Genomic DNA, 20,782 nt, shown 5'->3' with positions numbered 1-20,782 from the left:
AAGTGACATGACAGAACACTAAACACCAGCATTAACCCAAAACCTGACAGGTTTCTTTCCAATTTGAACATTGAATATTTAATAACCATTTATTTATTAATAACCATTAACCACGTTTTTATCTTAAAATACAATAAATAAACATAATCTGAAGAAATCGTATTTTTATTTTTAATTTTGGAAGTTTTGGGAATTCCAAGTGAAAGAGAAAATTGTTTTCCAATTTGAACATTGATTATTTAATAACCATTTAGAAAAATATTCATTAACATCCAGAAGTCCCAATTCATTCATTTTTAATTTAAAAGCATCTTAAAAAAGAACAATAAGGTTTCTTGGCTAAATGCATCGGGGATCCTGGCAGCCCATAGATCAGGGGTCGGGCCCCTGATGTGGCTCCGGAGGGCGAGCTCATTTAGAAAAAAAGGGAACAATTAATGTCCAATTCATTTATTTTATCTTATTTAGTTATTTTTTTCATTGTATAGTTATTTCTTTGGAGATTCAGATGCTCTTTTTCACTGCACTGTTTCCACTCCAGGTCCTCGGCCTTTTCTGTTGCTTCTGGAAGAAACAAACTTGCTGAGCATTGATAAAAACATACAGAATAATTCAATAAAATCTGGTGCCGTATTAGAAATAGCCATCACTGTACTGTCACTTTGGCTGCCGTCATCCTCATCCATGTCACTTTCATCCTCCTCATCAGTTTCCCTTTCTCCTGGCAAGTATTCTTTAAGCTCGCCCTCGTCACTACTTCGTCCTCGGTCATCGTCACTGTGCTCAGCTGGAAGTTTCATTTCTACCCTCTTCCTTAGAGGGGCGTAGAATGAGGCTGAATTCAATCTGTCAATGGATGGAAATGTGGAAATTATAGGAAAATAGAACAGGCAAACTTGTGACGGCCTCATGGCCTAATTTCTGATTGGCTGTCTGGGATCTCATCAGGAGAGATGGTCAACACCTGAATTGGTGTAATGCTCAGTTATAAGAAGAGCTCTGAGCGTTCACTCTCTCTCTCCTGTTTGAGCTTTGGTTACTTATATTTAGTTTTATCTTACATTTACACATATTGTCACACACCCATACATTATAAACATTACTGATGAACTGACATACACAGTTAATCTTTAAGTAGTTTAATTAAATGAATGTCTGTTTTATAGTTTATAGTTACGTGTGGTCTCCATCTTTTGTCCTACCTCTGAGCAGGTTGTGTGTTTTGGTCGTCTTTTTGTGTTAATTTTGGATGGAGTGTTGCACATAGCTGTCGTGATTTGTTGGTTTGGAGGAGCTTTATTCTAATCAGTTTTTCTTTTTTACTCTTATTTTGGGGCTCATCATTTTGAACAAACTGTGATAAAACTGTTTGATGTGGCAGTGTTTTAACTGGTGTTCTCCTCGGTTAGCCAAAGCAGCAGGCTCCACTAGCCGGTCCGTTGGATGGTGTCGGGGAAGGTGGTTAGAGCGTTTGTCTCTCAGGATCACGTCCAGGGTTTTTGGGGGGGGGTCGCTGTTTTTTTGCAGTTTCTCTCCAAGGCCACTGGGTTTTAGTGAATAAATACCTGCCACCGGTACCTGTCCGAAGACTAGGGATGAGTTTTAGTTAGCTAGTTGATTTCACTGAAATTGGAGTTGGAAGTACAAAAATTGGCATTAAGGAAGGAAAAATTTCTGCATCTGCTTTTAAATGGGCAAGCCACTGGTTCGCATTTTGATGTTGCCAGTAATTTGAGATTGCTGCCAAAGTTTAATGAGAATGATGTTGAAACCTCCTTCTGTTTGTTTGAACGTGTGGCCGATTCCAGATCTTGGCCTGATGTGGTAAAAACATTAATGTTACAGTGTGTCTTTACAGGTAAAGCTCAAGAAGCCTATTCTGTGCTCTCTTTGGAGGACTGTAAAGATTAGTGTCGTGAAATCATCTGTCTTAAAGGTTTATGAGTTAGTTCCTGAGGCCTATCGTCAGCGTTTTAGGAGCTGGAGAAAGACTGGTAAACAAACACACGTGGACTTTGCACAGGATTTGGACACATTTCAGTCGCTGCTGCTCTTCATCTGGGGTAAAAACACTCGATAAACTGTGTGATTTAGTAGCTCTAGAACAATTTAAACAATCTGTGCCTGATTAGACTGCCACCTATATTAATGAGCACAAAGTCACCTGTCCTAATGAGGCTGCAGTGTTGACCGATGAATGTGTGTTTAAAAACAAGCGCCTCTTTGGTGAGCGACGTAGCCAGGATAAATATCAGAAAACAGGTCATTTTCCCCAAAATAGGATCAGCCACCTATTGGGAAAGGTGATCCAAATATGTGTAATTATTGCCATCAAAAGGGTCACTGGAATGTGAAATCAGCTGGTTTGGCTTCAACTATTCATACTCCCATTTTTGGAGATGATGAAAATCTGTCAGCTCCATTTCAAATGGAAGTTAAACACGTAGAATCCACTGAAACTGATGAGGGTTCTGCCCCCGTCATGTCTGATGGATTTGTCAGACTAAGTGGAGGTGAGAAAAAGGTTCCAGTCAAAATACTGAGGGACTCGGGAGCTTTACGCACATTTGTGAGGCAGGCAATTTTGTGCTTTTTTTTTCCCATGTTCAGATACAGGGGGCTGAACTCCGGTCAGAGGGATGGGTTTGGACACTCTTTGTGCCTGTACATAAAATGTTCCTGTCATGTGATCTGGTACAGAGGGAGGTTGAAGTTGGTGTTCGCCCTCAACTGCCAGTGGAAGGAGTTGGCATCATTCTGGGAAATGACCTGGCAGGACATCGGATATGGCCAGATGATGTCGAATTTGATAGCCTGCAGCTTTCTGAGGTGTCAAACCAACAAAGTAAGACAGCTGTTGCTTCCTTGTCATCTCAAGAAGTCCCTGAAACCGAGCAAGCAGTTTTAGCAGCTTCTACTGCGGAAACAAAGGGTGAATCGGAACCAGCAAATGTGGTTGCAGATGCACTGTCACGTGCCCTTTTGATTTAAGATCTGCATTTAGAGAAAATGTTTCACTGGTGGTTGGTAAATAACGGATTAGACAGGTGTTTAGTAAATGAAGTTGAATATTTTTATTTTTTTTGCAGGGTCAGAGGGGGACATCGCTCTTGTGGAGGGGGATGTGACGGCATCAGTGATGTAGAGACTGGAGCCATGAACCTTTGAAAACGTTAGAGTTTATGCAAAATGTAGGTTCGACTACCTTTTGCGGTTCCAAGTAGGGTAGAGTGAGAATAGTTGAGATAGTTGAGAATAGAACTTTGCCTGTTTATTTTCTATATTTTAACCTTGCGGTAATTCAGTACAGTAGAACAACAGTAGATAAATATATTGTGTATACATGCAAAATATGCAGAATTAATAAATATTTAGATGTGAAAAAGATGTATTATAAGTACGTATATGTGCAAGTGTTGAGTGTACAGCTATATTTGGCCTAGCAGTTGTAAGAAAACATCTGGAGATATTTTTTTGAAATACCGGTATTTTTGATCTGAGCCTAAAATTGAATATAAAAAACAGGCATTTTTTCATTTTTTGTGTTTACTGAAATAGACGTTAGTGAGTTAAATGTGTCTTTTAGTTCCTGAATGTATTCAGTGTGTCTGTGTGTTGCTGAGTCATTGTCAGCTCTTTGACCTGCTATCATTTGTTGTTGTGTTGATGTCTGAGTGTGTTCAGGTGGAGCTGGAGCCGTGGAGGAGATCACTGCTCCTCATGCTGTTAGTTTGACCTAAACTCACATTTGTCACCATGAAAACACAAACTTGTCTGCGTCCTGAATGTCTGTTGGATATTTGTGTTGACGTGTAAACAAAGAAATGTTGTTGTTGTGTTGTTGTGAAAAAGGGTCTATGAGCTTTAATCAAACAGATTATGAGTCGTCATTAACTGATTGTGTAGATGAAGTGAACAGGCCTGAAAAATCTAGCGTATCCGGGTGGGAGAGCAGGAAGATGAGTGAATGCCAGCTGCCTCGTTACGTCCGCCGCCTTGCTTCCTCTTATATCAGGTGGCTCTGGTCGTCAGCTTATCACAGGCCAGGCTGGAACTCATCCACCAATCGGCTACGACTATGGAACACACCTATTTACATAGGGGATAGAACACACACACACACACACACCACACAAACACACAACAGGTCCAACCCACACTACCATACACTTCTCACAAACATAATGACTCCAGTCATAACAGGTCCAAATGTTTCTGCTGTGGGAAACAACTTTTGCTAGTAGATTGATGAATGAATTGATGCCCTCAGGAGATAGTACAGTCAGTGGGACGGACTTAGCCTTTAAATTCTGAAGTTTCTGTGTTGAGGCCAGTGGGAAAGGGCTGCTGTGGAGGCTAAATGTGCTGTTTTTTATTTTGGCAAAAGAAGACTGAATTAGAATAAACTTTTCATTTTGCATCCTTAAAGGACTGCATCTTCATCTGTCACCTCCGCCAAACTATCCTCACTCTGGTTCAGAGTGGGACAGTGATGATGTCACAGGCCCACAGCGAGACAACTGTGAGGGACGAGACTACTGTCAGGGACGGGACAACGGTCAGAGGACCGGAATGACTGTCAGGGACGGGACAACTGTGAGGGACGAGACAACTGTCAGGGACGGGACAACTGTGAGGGACGAGACTACTGTAAGGGACGGGACAACTGTGAGGGACGAGACTACTGTCAGAGATGGGACAACTGTCAGAGGACCGGGATGACTGTGAGGGACGAGACAACTGTGAGGGACGGGACAACTGTCAGGGACGGGACAACTGTGAGGGACGGGACAACTGTGAGGGACGAGACTACTGTCAGGGACGGGACAACTGTGGGGACGAGACAACTGTCAGAGGACCGGGATGACTGTCAGGGACGGGACAACTGTGAGGGACGAGACTACTGTGAGGGACGAGACTACTGTCAGAGATGGGACAACTGTCAGAGGACCGGGACAACTGTGAGGGACGGGACAACTGTGAGGGACGGTACAACTGTGAGGGACGGGACACAACTGTCAGAGGACCGGGACAACTGTCAGAGGACTGGGACAACTGTCAGAGGACCGGGACAACTGTCAGGGACGAGACTACTGTCAGAGGACCGGGATGACTGTGAGGGACGAGACTACTGTGAGGGACGAGACTACTGTGAGGGACGGGACAACTGTGAGGGACCGGACTACTGTCAGAGACGGGACAACTGTCAGAGGACCGGGATGACTGTGAGGGACGGGACTACTGTGAGGACGAGACTACTGTGAGGGACGGGACAACTGTGAGGGACCGGACTACTGTCAGAGACGGGACAACGGTCAGAGGACCGGGATGACTGTCAGGGACGAGACTACTGTGAGGGACGGGACTACTGTTGTCTGGAGTCATCTTTGCAGTTAGCTGGTTGTGGCAGCAGGGACGAGTCAAACAAGGAGAGATCAGGACTCCTGAGTCGGTTTAAAACCACTCTGGAGTTTCAAACGATTCGTTCAGGACTCACTCACCAACACAGGAAATCTGGCTGGGTGGCAGAATCCTTTAAATCCTGAGTGAATCTGTTGATGAAATCACTGAATACATTTCCATCGGCAGACTTTACCCGTCTGTCCCAAAGGCAGATTCAGTCGGAGCTCTGATGTGGACCCTGAAAGAGTTTTAAGGTGGAAACACAGAGCTCTGCTTTCTCTACTTCTACACGCTGAGTCATGAAAACTGGAAGGACGAGTCCTGAAAGCAGCTCAGCCTCGGACCAGAGAGGCCTCCAGGTCTGACAGATCTCTGTCACATTCTCATTCAGCTTCTTTTCTGTGGCTTCGTACTGAATAAATATCAGGTTTAATCACATCAACCCATTTTTCTTTTTACTGTGGATGATTAAAAACAGGATATTTGACATTCGGGATGGCTGAGATTTAACCTGATGTGTGTGAGAGCTGTTCAGGACTCAGCAGCTGGTTTCACTGATTTCAGAGAGCTGGACCAGCTGTGAGCTAAAACCAGGGCTGGACAGGAACAAAGTACATTTACTGGAGTACTGCACTTAAGTACCGCTTCTGAGTATCTGTACTTTACTTGGGTATTATTTTTGAAGATACTTTTACTTTCTCTTCTCTACATTTGAAGGACAAATGTTGTACTTTTTACTGCACTACATTTCTATTGATGCTCTCGTTACTCGCTACTTTTGTGCTGGTCTAACTTTACTGTTCATTGTTTTTAAATTGTAATTGTTGTTGTAACACACACACCTCTGTGTGTGTTCCAGCTAAGAATATGACACGATGTATAATCCTCATCCTACCTGGATTATTTTGTCCACAACGATCGGCTCATTCCCGGTGTGGGCACCTGAACTACGGAGTTAATTGGTACCGTGATGGACTGGGCTAATGCAGATACGGCCCCCCCCCAGGACCTAGGCCGAACCACACCAGACCGGTGACGGCACCCCGTTTGGCCACCGAGCCTTCGCTAAGCCCCGCCCCATTGGTTACTGTTGCTATGCTGGCCTGCTGTCTGAAGTTCGGTAGGAAAATGTCCGTTTAGCATCACTGATCAGAAAGGAAAAGAAAGAAGAACAAGAAATAAAGGGTTGAGAAATTTTCTATACAAATGTTTTTTAAAAGGTTGTGACTGTGAATTTGGGACGAGAAACGAGCTACCAAACTCTGTTTCTGTCAAAGATAACGTTTTGTGTCGGCTTTAATACAAGCTAGGCTAACGGACGTTAGCATTAGAGCCGGACAGTTAGCTTACGTTACAAGCTAGCTGTGCTGTTTCTTACCTTGCTCTACGTTTCTCGTCGCAGCTTCACCGTCACCACCTTTTTAAAATATTGTTTCAAATGTCTGAACCATTTATTTCCTTATTCTGGTTTCTTTTCCTTTCTGGGCACCGGACCGAACTTCAGACAACAGGAAACAGCCTGGCATGGCTAAGCTAAAGCTAAGTTTGCATGTTTTTGCGTTAAGAAGATGCATTAATTGATTTTATTATTTTACTTTTTTATTATTTTTTGCCGTTTGAATTACTCGATTTGTGTTATTAGTAAATATTCAAAAGATGAATTAAAATAGCTGACAATTAATGATATAAGTCAAACAGGTCAAAAGGATAAATGAATCGTGTGTTTATTAACAATCATATTTTGTCTGGTAATTCATGAATAATTGGTGACATTTCTGGTTAAAACTAATATTTTTAATTAATTTCATGCCTTGAAGTGAGAAACTGAGACAGAATCAGATGAAGATCCTGACAACTGTTTTTTCTGCAGTCTGATCTGCTGTCGGAGAAACAGAGACGATTAAGATGGTGAGTCCAGCTCAGTGATCAGAGAGACAGAGTTGGAGACGCTGCAGAACCTACCCTCGATGACTCCAGATCATCTGTATCACATTCTGAGAACAGATAAGACACACACACTCCTCACCTACCTGGGTAGAAGAAGTACAAACTGAGGATGAAGTCATTGAGTGGACATTGATACACAACTGAACTTAGCAGCATGTGGAGCTGGAGAGCTCGACTTCTATGGACTCTTTGTTTTATTTTTGTGGCAGGTTATTTGGTCAATAAGAATACAGCCAAGCTGTTAATGTGTATTATTGTTTGTGCATATTGAAGTGTCATCTGTTCAAAATGTACCAACACAGAGCTCCACTGTTATTGGTCACATTGTGAACTTATGCTGTCACAGCGTTCCTCCTCCTGATGATCCTCCCTCTTCTTCCTGCTCTGATCACGTGTCTCCTCAGAGCTACAGTCTGAAGGGGGTGGAGACATTTTTACAGCAGACAGAAAACTAGTTTCACTTCTGACTAACAGAAACTCAGACGGCCGTCACTGAGAGGAGAAATGGAGCAGGAAAGGAGTTCAGTGGACCAGGAAACCTTCTCCTGTTCCATCTGTCTGGATCTACTGAAGGATCCGGTGGCGACTTCCTGTGGACACAGCTACTGTATGAACTGTATTAAATCCCCACTGGGACGGAGAGGATGAGAAGAAAATCTACAGCTGCCCTCAGTGTAGGAAGGCCTTCACACCGAGGCCCTGTTCTGGATGAAAAACACCATGTTAGCAGTTTTAGTGGAGCAGCTGAAGAAGACTGGACTCCAAGCTGCTCCTGCTGATCACTGCTATGCTGGACCTGAAGATGTGGCCTGTGATTTCTGCACCGGGAGGAAAACTGAAAGCTGTTCAAGTCCTGTTTAATGTGTTTGGCCTCTTACTGTGACAAACACCTGCAGCCTCATTATGAATCAGCTACATTCAAGAAACACAAGCTGGTGGAGCCCTCTGAGAAGCTCCAGGAGAACATCTGCTCTCGTCATGATGAGGTGATGAAGATGTTCTGCCGTACTGATCAGCAGTGTATCTGTTATCTCTGCCCTGTGGATGAACATAAAGGCCACGACACAGTCTCAGCTGCAGCAGAAAGGACTGAGAGGCAGAGAGAGCTGGAGCTGAGTCGACAACAAATCCAGCAGAGAATCCAGGACAGAGACAAAGATGTGAAGCTGCTTCAACAGGAGGTGGAGGCCATCAACGGCTCTGCTGATAAAGCAGTGGAGGACGCTGAGAAGATCTTCACTCAGCTGATCCGTCTCACGGAGAGAAGAAGGTTGATGTGAAGCAGCAGATCAGATCCCAGCAGGAAACTGAAGTGAGTCGAGTCAAAGAGCTTCAGGAGAAGCTGGAGCAGGGAGATCACTGAGCTGAAGAGGAAAGACGCTGAGCTGAAGCTGCTCTCACACACAGAGGATCACACCCAGTTCTACACAACTACCCCTCAGTGTCAGCTCTCAGTGAAGCTACAGACTCATCCAGCATCAACATCCGTCCTCTGAGATACTTTGAGGATGTGACAGCAGCTGTGTCAGAGCTCAGAGATCAGCTACAGGACGTTCTGAGACAGAAATGGACAAACGTCTCACTGACAGTGACTGAAGTGGATGTTTTACTGTCAGAACCAGAACCAAAGACCAGAACTCAGTTCTTAAGATATTCACAGGAAATCACTCTGGATCCAAAACACAGCAAACAGATCTCTGTTATTATCTGAAGGAAACAGAAAAGTTACAGTAATGAGGAAAGATCAGTCTTATTCTGATCATCCAGACAGATTCACTGTCTGGCTGGCAGGTCCTGAGCAGAGAGAGTCTGACCTGCACGTTGTACTGGGAGGTGAAGAGGAGAGGAGGAGTTTCTGTAGCAGTCACATACAAGAATACCAGCAGAGCAGGGAGCTCTAATGAATGTCTGTTTGGACGTAATAACAAATCTTGGACTTTAGACTGTGACCAAAACCGTTTACATTCTTGGTCCAACAACATCCAGACTGCAGTCTCAGGTCCTCCGTCCTCCAGAGTCGGAGTGTACTGGATCACAGAGCAGGTATTCTGTCCTTCTACAGCGTCTCTGAAACCATGACTCTCCTCCACAGAGTCCAGACCAATTCAGTCAGACTCTACATGCTGGACTTGGACTTTACTGGTCTGTTGGAGACACAGCTGAGTTTTGTAAACTGAAATAGACGTCAGTGAGTTAAATGTGTCTTTAGATCCTGAATGTATTCAGTGTGTCTGTGTTGCTGAGTTCATTGTTCATTTATTTTATTTTATTTTTCTTTTTAGAAAAGATCGCTAGCTTTGATGCTAAAGCTAATCGCTAAGCTAAAGCAAATTTACATGTTTTGCTTTGAGAAGATGCATTTCATTTATTTTTTATGCCGTTTGAATTACTATTTTGTGTTATTGGTCACTGAAATGGTTGATAGTGTCATTAAGGTGTGGTATATTTCAGTTTGATAAAGAAATTGTACTATTATGTGTAAAAAAAAAAAACAAAAAAACATTATGATGCCAGTGAGGGAAAAATGTTTGGAGGGTTTTTTATTCAAAATACACTAAATAAACATAATCTGAAGAAATTGTATTTTTATTTTAATTTTGGAAGTTTTGGGAATTCCAAGTGACAAGAGAACGTTTTTTTCCAATTTGAACATTGATATTTAATAACCATTTAGAAAAATATTCATTAACATCTAGAAGTCACAATTCATTCATTTTAATTTAAAGCATCTTAAAAAAGAACAATAAGGTTTCTTGGCTAAATGCATCGGGGATCCTGGCAGCCCATAGATCAGGGTCGAGATCTCAGATGCTCTTTTTCACTGCACTGTTTTCCACTCCAGGTCCTCGGCCTTTTCTGTTGCTTTCTGGAAGAAACAAACTTGCTGAGCATTGATAAAAACATACAGAATAATTCAATAAAATCTGTGCCGTATTAGAAATAGCCATCACTGTACTGTCACTTTGGCTGCCCTCATCCTCATCCATGTCACTTTCATCCTCCTCATCAGTTCCCTTTCTCCTGGCAAGTATTCTTTAAGCTCGCCCTCGTCACTACTTCGTCCTCGGTCATCGTCACTGTGCTCAGCTGGAAGTTTCAATTTCTACCCTCTTCCTTAGAGGGGCGTAGAATGAGGCTGAATTCATTCTGTCAATGGATGGAAATGTGGAAATTATAGGAAAATAGAACAGGCAAACTTGTGACGGCCTCATGGCCTAATTTCTGATTGGCTGTCTGGGATCTCATCAGGAGAGATTGTTTATTGTGTCCATATAAAATGTTTTGTAGAGACGACAGACTGGACCGGACCCTCCAGGACCGGTTCTAGTTGGGCCTCTTTAACTGAAGGTATTTATGAACTGTAAACATGTCTGTAGCAGAATAACATCAGTGTATTGTATTATGACAGTAAAGTTACTTTCCTGTATTTACTGAGGTGTCTTTTAATATATACTTTTACTTAAGTAATATTTGATGAAGCTACTTTTACTTATATTGGAGTAATATTTGTATCTGTTTTATCCAGTAGTGAATTTGTGTCCTCTGTCTGCTTCTGGTCACTGTCATGGAAAAGGGGGAACAAACTTAATTGGTGAAGTTAGTTTTTGTCTGTTTAGATATAAAACATATTGACTTTCACAACTGACCTACCGCCAAGCCAATCACAGAGCGTATAGCCATTCCCATACACTCGGACAGTCTCATATATAAAGACTTGAATGGACTGAACTGTACAAACTTAAGAAGACATGATCACATGTTCACACTTTTATTACCTTTTTCTGTACACTTTTAAATTTCTGTTAGCTGTAGCTCTTACTGGTTGAGTCCAGTAATCCAATAATCCAGCACTCCCAGTGACACCAGTGTGTCTGATATCAGAGCGGTCCGATGCTGAATACTGAACACACTGATGGTAAAGTGCCACAGTGTCTGATCACCCACACTGTACATGGACACACCTGTTATTCAGGTGTGGTGGCAGGTGTTTAGTGATCAAGTCTGTGATCTACAAAAGTATGACGGGGATCATTTCTTTTCCACCTGACTGAGCAGCACAACCGGACCAACTTGTATACTTAGTGGCTTTTTTGTCTTTACAGATATTTAATCATGCTAGAGTAGTTGACAGTGGTGTTGCTTGAAATAGTTCTTTGTGTTTGTGCCTTTTCGACGCCATGCAGTTAGCCTCGGAGAATTGGCCTGTGTTGGGTGTTGGCTTTGGCTGTTCAGGTGAATTTAGTTGCTGAATCTGCTAGTGTGCTAGTGTAGCTGGTATTGCCTCCACCTCCTGCACCCTCTATAATTTCATGCCCCCTACCTGAACCAGGGTCTGTATCCCCACCCCGCTTTCACTGGTGCAGTTGGTGAGAGGTCAGAGTAGTTGATAGTGGTGCTGTTTGAGATAGTTGTCTTTGTGTGAGGAGTGGTGATGGCTGCCATTAGGGGGGTGACTCTGGGACGCCAGTGTTCACGGTCTAGCCTCCTGGAGGTGTTGTGGGCCTAACTAGACGAAACACCGGTGAAAGGAGGTTCCCACCTGATGACCCCAAAGACATGTTAGCTATCACTGCTCACTGGCTAGTTGGATAGTTGAACTTAGAGCAGTGTGAAAGTTTGTTGCTAGGAAGGTGATCACTGAGTCTGGTCCATTTTTTTCGCACAAGTTTCTTGTGTTTCTCTAAATTTACCATTTGAAGACTGGTCAGTTCAATGCCAAAACATTGAATTCTTGTAATAAGTTTTTTTTTTTTTAAGAGAGTAATATAATCTACTGACCACATCTTGTTCTTCTTGGTTTTTTTTTTCTCTCATCAAAGTGTAACTAACATGAAATCAGTTTACAGCTCGCCCTGTGAAATGAATGGAAACAATCCAAATGAAGTAATAACTAAACAGACAAATAGCTCCTTTAATAGCAGTTTATTGTTCATTTTAAGAATTTACCTATTCTGTTTTTCTTTTTTGTTTGTAACAGATTAAAAAATTATGCGACATCTTAAAAAGATCAGGAAAAATAATATCTTTAGTACTAAAATAAAGTTTATGCCTACAGTGAGAAAAAAATGCTACTATAAATCAGATTTTATCGATCATATATCATCAGCTTTCAAAAGCTCAGAGTTCTGCTCTGATCTGTCATCATTCACAGGACATGAAAAGGAACGTTACAGAATCAACGAATATCAGTTTATAGTTTTTTTCAACCCTTAAAGCAGTTTTCAGAAATTATTCTTCATTCTGATTTAGACCCTCAACCCAAAATAACCAATGAGCTAAACTTAAACTAAACTAAAAATACATTTAATCTTATGTTTTTACCATCAATATCTTCTGATATGTAAAAAGTAAAACATAAATCTACACGACCTCTGACAAAGCGACTCTTCCTTTCTTCACTGATTTACAGAAAACCTGACCTGTGGACCTGCGTCCATCCAAACTGTGATGTCATCACCTGACCTGTCAGTGGTTCTGTACATCAGAGTAGCCTGACCTGACCTGAAATGAAGAGCATACAGCAGGTTTAGCTCAGGATAAAGGCCCTGCTGATGGAGGGTGTGCACTATTCTACTTTTACAGACACTCATTGGTAATATCTTCAGTTGGAGATTATTTTCACCGTCGATGTACGGAAACATCCTCTCAGTGAAAGTGTGTTTGAAGGTGTGTATGTGTGTGTTCGTATCAAGATCATAGAAGGACAGACTTCCTCTGGTGAAGTCCAGCTGAGCTTTGATCCTCTGGAGCTTCTTCTTCACTGAGAGAACTTTATCTGGTTGTGGTGGAGAAGCGGCCACGTATTTTCCGTCATAGAGACATAATTCCCAGGCTCCAGTCGTTATCTTTCCTTTTTTTGACTGACTCTCCGATCACACCGACGGCCCAGATTGTATTATTTTCAACCTGAACATCCCAGCTGTGAGTCCCAGAGTTCAAACCCTCTGAGGCCACAACACACTTATGATAGTCAAACCTCTCTGGATTGTCAGGAAGCTTCTGTGGCCCTCCACACTTCACGCTGGTCAGATCTTCAGACAGGATGAGGTCTGGATGAGCAGTGTTTGGATCCAGAATCACCGGTCTGTAGGAGACCAGGTCCTTCATCTTGTTCCAGATGTTGAAGGTCAGGTTGCCCAGATGTTTGGCCTGGTCTATCAGAGCTCCTGAGTCCAGATGTGGATCCTCCACCAGGAGGCGCTGCTGGACTCTTCCTGCTGCAGACTTGTAGTTCTTCAGAAATGAGACGTCTTCAGCTCTCAGCTCCTTTTCTGTGTCTCTGATGGTGTTTGAAAGAGCTTCTATCTCTCTGCTCAGACCATCGATCTTCTCCTTCATCACTTTGCTCTTCTGCTCCTCTTCCCTCAGAGCTTTGATCCTGGCCTCCTCTTCCTCCTGTAGAAACTGATGAAGCTTCTTAAACTGCTCCTTAATCTGCTGCTCTGTGTTTTGGGTCTGGACCTTAATGTGTTTGGCTGTTTGATCAAAGTTTCTTTAACATCTCCAAACAGCTTCAGTTTCTCCTGTAAAGGCTTCAGGGATTTCTGCAGCTCTCCTCTGTGTTCCTCTGCAGCCTCATCGATGGGCCTGAATTTATGACCTGAGTGAGTTTTTGAGTCTCTGCAGACGACACAAACGGCTGCTGATGGTTCAGACAGAAGAGTTTGAGTTTCTCAGAGTGCAGACTGCAGACAGACTCAGATCCTTCTGAAGGTTTCTGATCTCTCCTCTGTAAAAAGGCCTCACACAGGTTCTTTAAAGCCAAGTTACGAGGAGGATCACTCTGAAAAGAAATTTCTTTACAAAACGGACACTCGTGAACTACTTTCTCTGTCCACCAGGTCTTCAGACAGTCTTTACAGAAGCTGTGGCTGCAGGATAAGAAACAGGATCGTTGAAGATGTCATGGCAGATGGAACAGGACAGATCCTTTAAGGACTGAAAGGCCATTTTGTCACTGAAAGCAGCAGAAAGCTCAGCAGACAGAACAATGACAACGAGAGTAAATAAGGAAGTTCCTTGCGGGTTACTTTCACTTTCTGTCTTTCCTTTTCAAATGTGCGATGAGCAGTGAATTGAGTTTCGGTGATTCAGTGCTCCCCGTATTCTCTGTAGGTGGAACTCCTGGTTCTGGTCCGGAGGTCAAACTCGTCACTTACAATGTGAAAATGTGTGATGGGGGGTTCATTTCATGCCCACACAGGCACAAGTATGGAAAGCCAAATGGCTCATTTTGAGCTGCCGTGATGTGCAATGTTCTTTAGTGTGAAACAGAAAACATTTTTATATTCAGTCACTGTCAGCGGTGGATAGGAACAAAGTACATTTACTGGAGTACTGCACTTAAGTACCGCTTCTGAGTATCTGTACTTTACTTGGGTATTTTTTGAAGATACTTTTACTTTCTCTTCTCTACATTTGAAGGACAAATATTGTACTTTTTACTGCACTACATTTCTATTGATGCTCTCGTTACTCGCTACTTTTGTGCTGGTCTAACTTTACTGTTCATTGTTTTTAAATTGTAATTGTTGTTGTAACACACACACCTCTGTGTGTGTTCCAGCTAAGAATATGACCACGATGTATAATCCTCATCCTACCTGGATTATTTGTCCACAACGATCGGCTCATTCCCGGTGTGGGCACCTGAACTACGGAGTTAATTGGTTACAGTGATGGACTGGGCTAATGCAGATACGGCCCCCCCCCCCCCAGGACCTAGGCCGAACCACACCAGACCGGTGACGGCACCCCTCCAGGAACGGACCGAGACCAGACCGGAGACAGGACGCGTCCACAGACTAGACCAGTAAAGCGAACAAGTCGCCCACTGAAATGAACTCTTTTAGTGGAAGATTATGTAATATTTCAGTATATTTTCTGGTTTTCTTCCTAATTTTAACCACCCCCCTCTCACAACAAATGGTTTGGCCACCGAGCCTTCGCTAAGCCCCCCCCCATTGGTTACTGTTGCTATGCTAGCCTGCTGTCTGAAGTTCGGTAGGAAAATGTCCGTTTAGCATCACTGATCAGAAAGGAAAAGAAAGAAGAACAAGAAAATAAAGGGTTGAGAAATTTTCTATACAAATGTTTTTTAAAAAGGTTGTGACTGTGAATTTAGGATGAGAAACGAGCTACCAAACTCTGTTTCTGTCAAAGATAACGTTTTGTGTCGGCTTTAATACAAGCTAGGCTAACGGACGTTAGCATTAGAGCCGGACAGTTAGCTTACGTTACAAGCTAGCTGTGCTGTTACCTCGCTCTACGTTTCTCGTCGCAGCTTCACCGTCACCACCTTTTTAAAATATTTGTTTAAAATGTCTGAACCATTTATTTCCTCATTCTGGTTTCTTTTCCTTTCTGGGCACCGGACCGAACTTCAGACAACAGGAAACAGCCTGGCATGGCTAAGCTAAAGCTAAGTTTGCATGTTTTTGCGTCAAGAAGATACATTTAATTTATTTTATTTTTACTTTTTTATTTATTTTTTGCCGTTTGAATTACTCGATTTGTGTTATTAGCCACTGCAATGGGTAATTGTGTCATTAAGGTGTGGTATATTTCAGTTTGATCAAGAAATTGCATTATTGTGTAAAAAATAATTCATTTTATGTTAAGTTAAATATTCAAAAGATGAATTAAAATAGCTGACAATTAATGATATAAGTCAAACAGTTCTAAAAGGATAAATGAATCATGTGTGTTTTTAAAAATCATATTTTGTCTGGTAATTCATGAATAATTGGTGACATTTCTGTTTAAAACTAATATTTTTAATTAATTTCATGCCTTGAAGTGAGAAACTGAGACAGAATCAGATGAAGATCCTGACAACTTGTTTTTCTGCAGTCTGATCTGCTGTCGGAGAAACAGAGACGATTAAGATGGTGAGTCCAGCTCAGTGATTCAGAGAGACAGAGTTGGAGACGCTGCAGAACCTACCTTGATGACTCCAGATCATCTGTATCACATTCTGAGAACAGATAAGACACACACACACTCCTCACCTACCTGGGTAGAAGAAGTACAAACTGAGGATGAAGTCATTGAGTGGACATTGATACACAACTGAACTTAGCAGCATGTGGAGCTGGAGAGCTCGACTTCTATGGACTCTTTGTTTTATTTTGTGGCAGGTTATTTTGGTCAATAAGAATACAGCCAAGCTGTTAATGTGTATTATTATTTGTGCATATTGAAGTGTCATCTGTTCAAAATGTACCAACACACACTCCTTTTGTGAGTAATTTGCTGGTGCTACCGGACTGACAGCGATGTGAGCATCTCTTTAACCTAAAAGTCAGGACTAAAGGTGCGACACCAAGTTCATATCCAGACCGATCCGAAGCTCCTCCTGTCTCTGCTCTCATTCAGACATTTGTTTGGTCCACAGCTGCCTCCAGAGGGATCAGTTCTTTGTCCTGTTGTTGTCTGTGTGTGCTGAGGAAGTCTGCAGAGCTCCACTGTTATTGGTCACATTGTGAACTTTATGCTGTCACAGCGTTCCTCCTCCTGATGATCCTCCCTCTTCTACCTGCTCTGATCACGTGTCTCCTCAGATCTACAGTCTGAAGGGGGTGGAGACATTTTTACAGCAGACAGAAAACTAGTTTCACTTCTGACTAACAGAAACTCAGACGGCCGTCACTGAGAGGAGAAATGGAGCAGAAAGGAGTTCAGCTGGACCAGGAAACCTTCTCCTGTTCCATCTGTCTGGATCTACTGAAGGATCCGGTGACGACTTCCTGTGGACACAGCTACTGTATGAACTGTATTAAATCCCACTGGGACGGAGAGGATGAGAAGAAAATCTACAGCTGCCCTCAGTGTAGGAAGGCCTTCATACCGAGGCCTGTTCTAATGAAAACACCATGTTAGCAGTTTAGTGGAGCAGCTGAAGAAGACTGGACTCCAAGCTGCTCCTGCTGATCACTGCTATGCTGGACCTGAAGATGTGGCCTGTGTTCTGCACCGGGAGAAAACTGAAAGCTGTCAAGTCCTGTTTAGTTTGTTTGGCCTCTTACTGTGACAAACACCTGCAGCCTCATTATGAATCAGCTACATTCAAGAAACACAAGCTGGTGGAGCCCTCTGAGAAGCTCCAGGAGAACATCTGCTCTCGTCATGATGAGGTGATGAAGATGTTCTGTCGTACTGATCAGCAGTGTATCTGTTTCTCTGCTCTGTGGAGGAACATAAAGGCCACGACACAGTCTCAGCTGCAGCAGAAAGGACTGAGAGGGCAGAGAGAGCTGGAGCTGAGTCGACAACAAATCCAGCAGAGAATCCAGGACAGAGACAAAGATGTGAAGCTGCTTCAACAGGAGGTGGAGGCCATCAACGGCTCTGCTGATAAAGCAGTGGAGGACGCTGAGAAGATCTTCACTCAGCTGATCCGTCTCACGGAGAGAAGAAGGTCTGATGTGAAGCAGCAGATCAGATCCCAGCAGGAAACTGAAGTGAGTCGAGTCAAAGAGCTTCAGGAGAAGCTGGAGCAGGAGATCACTGAGCTGAAGAGGAAAGACGCTGAGCTGAAGCTGCTCTCACACACAGAGGATCACAACCAGTTTCTACACAACTACCCCTCAGTGTCAGCTCTCAGTGAAGCTACAGACTCATCCAGCATCAACATCCGTCCTCTGAGATACTTGAGGATGTGACAGCAGCTGTGTCAGAGCTCAGAGATCAGCTACAGGACGTTCTGACACAGAAATGGACAAACGTCTCACTGACAGTGACTGAAGAGGATGTTTTACTGTCAGAACCAAAGACCAGAACTGAGTTCTTAAGATATTCACAGGAAATCACTCTGGATCCAAACACAGCACACGACGTCTGTTATTATCTGAAGGAAACAGAAAAGTTACAGTAATGACTTACAATCAGTCTTATTCTGATCATCCAGACAGATTCACATACTGGCCTCAGGTCCTGAGCAGAGAGAGTCTGACTGAACGTTGTTACTGGGAGGTGGAGAGGAGAGGAGGAGGAAGAGTTTATGTAGCAGTCACATACAAGAATATCAGCAGAGCAGGGCTCACTAATGAATGTCTGTTTGGACATAATAACAAATCTTGGGTTTTAATCTGTGACCAAAACAGTTTTAAATTCTGGTCCAACAACATCCAGACTGCAGTCTCAGGTCCTCCGTCCTCCAGAGTCGGAGTGTACCTGGATCACAGAGCAGGTATTCTGTCCTTCTACAGCGTCTCTGAAACCATGACTCTCCTCCACAGAGTCCAGACCACATTCAGTCAGCCTCTACATGCTGGACTTGGACTTTACTGTTTTGATGGAGACACAGCTGCTGAGTTTTGTAAACTGAAATAGACGTCAGTGAGTTAAATGTGTCTTTTAGTTCCTGAATGTATTCAGTGTGTCTGTGTTGCTGAGTCATTGTTTATTTATTTATTTTTTTTAGAGAAGATCGCTAGCTTTGATGCTAAAGCTAATCGCTAAGCTAAAGCTAAATTTACATGTTTTGCTTTGAGAAGATGCATTTAATTTATTTTTATGCCGTTTGAATTACTTATTTTGTGTTATTGGTCACTGCAATGGTTGATAGTGTCATTAAGGTGTGGTATATTTCAGTTTGATAAAGAAATTGTACTATTATGTGTATGTGGGTTTTTATCTTAAAATACACTAATAAACATAATCTGAAGAAATTTTATTTTTATTTGTAATTTTGGAAGTTTTGGGAATTCCAAGTGAAAGAGAACTTTTTTTCCAATTTGAACATTGATTATTTAATATCCATTTACAAAAATCTTCATTAACATCTAGAAGTCACAATTCACAATGCATCAGGGATCCTGGCAGCCCATAGATCAGGGGTCGGGCCCCTGATGTGGCTCCGGAGGGCGAGCTCATTTAGAAAAAAAGGGAACAATTAATGGCCAATTCATTTATTTATATATTAGTCGTTCTGAAAAACACCATGTTAGCAGTTTAGTGGAGCAGCTGAAGAAGACTGGACTCCAAGCTGCTCCTGCTGATCACTGCTATGCTGGACCTGAAGATGTGGCCTGTGATTTCTGCACCGGGAGAAAACTGAAAGCTGTCAAGTCCTGTTTAATGTGTTTGGCCTCTTACTGTGACAAACACCTGCAGCCTCATTATGAATCAGCTCCACTGAAGAAACACAAGCTGGTGGAGCCCTCTGAGAAGCTCCAGGAGAACATCTGCTCTCGTCATGATGAGGTGATGAAGATGTTCTGCCGTACTGATCAGCAGTGTATCTGTTATCTCTGCTCTGTGGAGGAACATAAAGGCCACGACACAGTCTCAGCTGCAGCAGAAAGGACTGAGAGGCAGAGAGAGCTGGAGCTGAGTCGACAACAAATCCAGCAGAGAATCCAGGACAGAGACAAAGATGTGAAGCTGCTTCAACAGGAGGTGGAGGCCATCAACGGCTCTGCTGATAAAGCAGTGGAGGACGCTGAGAAGATCTTCACTCAGCTGATCCGTCTCATGGAGAGAAGAAGGTCTGATGTGAAGCAGCAGATCAGATCCCAGCAGGAAACTGAAGTGAGTCGAGTCAAAGAGCTTCAGGAGAAGCTGGAGCAGGAGATCACTGAGCTGAAGAGGAAAGACGCTGAGCTGAAGCTGCTCTCACACACAGAGGATCACACCAGTTTCTACACAACTACCCCTCAGTGTCAGCTCTCAGTGAAGCTACAGACTCATCCAGCATCAACATCCGTCCTCTGAGATACTTTGAGGATGTGACAGCAGCTGTGTCAGAGCTCAGAGATCAGCTACAGGACGTTCTGACACAGAAATGGACAAACGTCTCACTGACAGTGACTGAAGTGGATGTTTTACTGCACAACCAGAACCAAAGACCAGAACTCAGTTCTTAAGATATTCACAGGAAATCACTCTGGATCCAAACACAGCAACAGATCTGTTATTATCTGAAGGAAACAGAAAAGTTACAGTAATGAGAGAAGTTCAGTCTTATTCTGATCATCCAGACAGATTCACTGACTGCTGGCAGGTCCTGAGCAGAGAGAGTCTGACTGGACGTTGTTACTGGGAGGTGGAGAGGAGAGGAAGAGTTTCTGTAGCAGTCACATACAAGAATATCAGCAGAGCAGGGAGCTCTAATGAATGTCTGTTTGGACGTAATAACAAATCTTGGGCTTTAGAGTGTGACCAAAACAGTTTTACATTCTGGTCCAACAACATCCAGACTGCAGTCTCAGGTCCTCCGTCCTCCAGAGTCGGAGTGTACCTGGATCACAGAGCAGGTATTCTGTCCTTCTACAGCGTCTCTGAAACCATGACTCTCCTCCACAGAGTCCAGACCACATTCAGTCAGCCTCTACATGCTGGACTTGGACTTTACGGGTCTGTTGGAGAGACAGCTGAGTTTTGTAAACTGAAATAGACGTCAGTGAGTTAAATGTGTCTTTTAGATCCT

The 20,782-nt window shown here is 43.0% G+C and overlaps 2 pseudogenes; one reads left to right on the top strand and one right to left on the bottom strand.

The window, feature by feature from the left end:
- Positions 1–12,746: 12,746 nt before the first annotated feature.
- On the bottom strand, positions 12,747–14,445 carry LOC115043875 (E3 ubiquitin-protein ligase TRIM39-like; annotated as a pseudogene).
- A 1,760-nt stretch (positions 14,446–16,205) lies between these two features.
- LOC115044211 (E3 ubiquitin/ISG15 ligase TRIM25-like) lies at positions 16,206–17,684 on the top strand (annotated as a pseudogene).
- Positions 17,685–20,782: the final 3,098 nt, after the last annotated feature.

Source organism: Echeneis naucrates, chromosome 5 (assembly GCF_900963305.1).
Source record: "Echeneis naucrates chromosome 5, fEcheNa1.1, whole genome shotgun sequence".
Lineage (NCBI taxonomy): Eukaryota > Metazoa > Chordata > Actinopteri > Carangiformes > Echeneidae > Echeneis > Echeneis naucrates.
Note: the sequence above shows the minus strand (reverse complement) of the source record. Positions and strands in the feature narration are given on the sequence as shown.